Genomic DNA, 2856 nt, shown 5'->3' with positions numbered 1-2856 from the left:
GCGCATTTCGCCGCGCTCTCTGCAAACACAGCCAAACCTATCCATGGGATGAGCGAACGGTCCTGGGGTGTGTGCCGGTGATTTTTGCCCATCCATCAACTGTCAGCCTTTTGAACGATGGTAGCACTGCCGTTGTATTATACAGCATTACCCCTTGCCATGGATTGAGTGAAACACCATCTCGCTCTTTCCATTCATCATCGAAGTGCGCCCAATCCCGCGTGTATTCGTGCCATGGGTGTCGAGATGTGGCACAAAACGCGCGAACCCGTGGAAGAGAGCAAAATCCACCATTGAGCCCATGTCACGTGACACGTGTGACCGCACCATTTCGCATGGTACACCGTCATTCCTGTGTCGCCGCAGCCCCGCCGGTGTCTAGGTTTTGGTGCAAGATGGCATAATCGGTCGGAGGCATTGAATTACGGCAGCCAATCACGTGATCAGACGACCGTTTAACCTTGAAGCAGCCTCCGGCGTCAGCAGGGTCACCGGGCGGCGCCGTTCCGTCGCGGCGCAAAAAGCTGCCATGCAGCCCACTAATCTAGGCTGATCTGCGAGCGACATGTGTGAAAATGCGACCAACAAACGTGTGGCATAGAGTGAGTCGACCAATACGCCAATGTGGTTTTCAACGCCAGATTATGAATGCTTTCGACAGCAGCGGCTGTTATATTAGGCGCCGACATCGCCGCATCAATTGTGAATGTCGGAAAACAAAATCCACGCCAGTACGCCCACGGCGACCGCCGACACGAATCGGCCGACACGCTGATGTAGTTTTCAAAGTTAGATCACGCATAGTTTTGACGGCAGCGGCTCGCTTGCTTGTACAATGCGCATGTGTCCAAACTCATTTATCCAAAAGCCTGCAAATGGTGTCCTTTATGCCTCGTTTAGTCCACTACCTGGTCCATCCTGTCCCGATCCCGACGAACTGGCCAGGCTTCGACGGAAGATCTCCGACTTAACGAACTGTCTGAACCGCAAGACGGAAGAGGTCGAGGCCAAGTGCTTGGAGGTGGCAGCCCACTACCGAGCCAAACTAAAGGTCCTTTTTACTGACTAGCAGGTACCATTATATTTTCCTCTATGCCTTGATTCCTGTCGCCTCATGACCTACGTTTGTTAACGATATGTGAGTCACATCCTGCCCACATCCTGTTCGAATATGATGTGTTAAGTCACGCGGCCCGGTGCAACGAGTGACCTTTAACTGACCTCTGTTTCCACCTGAGTACGCATTTAGTATGGTTGACAATGTGCACCCTTTGTAAGAATTGATACCTGCTCGACTTAGTCGCGTGTCGCCGGTAACCGCATATACGTGTGACGAATGGCAGCTTGCGGACAAGAATCTCTAGCACTACACTTATTTGCAATCATTTATGTATCATCCCGCAATGTGGGTTATGTGCGTTGTCACAGATTGCACGCATATTGAAGAGTGTATATTTACCGAGTTTACCTAAGATGAGGCGCACAATTCGAGGCTGTCTCAATTGCTTCAAATATATCTATATGATTTGCCTTATCCCAACCAGTAAAAAGTGTTTTGCCGTATCGCAACCAGTTATAACCATGCCATGTGCATACCCGTCAACTTTTTCATGTGTCCTAGCAATGCATCTTTCAGAAAGTTGACACGAATAAACTCATTTCAGCAACATCTAGATGTTCGCGGACACGCCCCACCTTTACAAGCTGCTCCGCAACCACCTGCTTAACGACGGCCTGCGCCTTCCCAACGGCGGTCGAATTAATAAACAGCTGTTCGCTTACGTGTTGGCCATTGACGGCGACAAGGAGTTAAGGATCCTTCCCAAGCTTGGCGTGGAAAGCCATCTGGAGGTACAGACGATTTTCCCCGGTTGTAATGTGATAGTTATCTGCGATGATAACGTAATGCGATGAAAATGATATCGATGCATTTGGACCTTAATAGTTAATGTTGTAACCACGAAACGTTTTGTGACAACAAATCAGCTAATTTTGTTCTGTTTAATCCCAGGACTGGACTGGACAGACCGGACAGCAACGTCAGGGAGTTCGCCCAGCCGTCCAAATCCTCAGCGAGTCCGTAGCGACAGCTATCGACACCTTTACGAACCGGCATGAAGAGGCGCAGTACCTACGCGTGTTTGACCACGGCTTCGACGCCCTTAACGGGCAGTGTCCCACAGACTTGAAAGAGCTCCGCCGTGGCATGAACCCTGACAGTGCGGCACACTACACGGCGCTGGCTGACATGGAGGCGGCCATGTTGCTGACGTTTGGCGAGAAAACTTCGCTCCTGCCGTTCCAGAAAGGACCCATCGTCACTGTCAAGTCCATGCGGGGTCTTGTGGGTGACCTTGTGTCTGTCCTTGGCCCGGATACCTACGTCATGCCGGGCCGAGTAAATCAAGATATTCTTGAATCGTACTTCGGGCTGGTGCGTGGGAGAGGGGTTCGAGCCCGCACCCAGGTCCCAGCGAAGCAAAGTGTCGGGTGCGCAGCCTGACGCTGATGTACGCACTGAGGCAGGGCTTGAACTCACTGACGCAGCGCCTGCCATCGGCCGCACCCCTACCACGAGCAGAAGACGGTGGTCCCATGGGCCGCGCCATCCTCGCTGATTTCCTGCAGGAGCATCTTGTCAAGGATCAGCAGACCACCGGCGACATGAGTCGCTTCTGGAAGAAACCAACCAAAGCCGACCGACCCCATCGCCTTCCACTGTATCACCAACAGACCCCAAGACTGGCGTCTCGGCCGAGCAGTATGGGATGGCCCATGCGACCGGCTGCCTGTCAGCCAAGTGCCGAAAAGTCGACCCCAGCCTCGGGACTCCTTCAGCGTTTGCCGCGGAAACAG

The 2856-nt window shown here is 52.6% G+C and overlaps 1 long non-coding RNA gene across 1 annotated transcript; it reads left to right on the top strand.

Moving 5' to 3' along the window:
* The first annotated feature begins 514 nt into the window (after positions 1-514).
* LOC119094877 (uncharacterized) lies at positions 515-2424 on the top strand. Its single transcript, XR_005093835.1, has 3 exons — positions 515-602; positions 1665-1851; positions 2012-2424. It is a non-coding gene; the product is annotated as an uncharacterized LOC119094877 (long non-coding RNA).
* Positions 2425-2856: the final 432 nt, after the last annotated feature.

This window comes from Pollicipes pollicipes, unplaced genomic scaffold (genome assembly GCF_011947565.3).
Source record: "Pollicipes pollicipes isolate AB1234 unplaced genomic scaffold, Ppol_2.1 Scaffold_4219;HRSCAF=4965_pilon_pilon_pilon, whole genome shotgun sequence".
NCBI classification, from domain to species: domain Eukaryota; kingdom Metazoa; phylum Arthropoda; class Thecostraca; order Pollicipedomorpha; family Pollicipedidae; genus Pollicipes; species Pollicipes pollicipes.
Note: the sequence above shows the minus strand (reverse complement) of the source record. Positions and strands in the feature narration are given on the sequence as shown.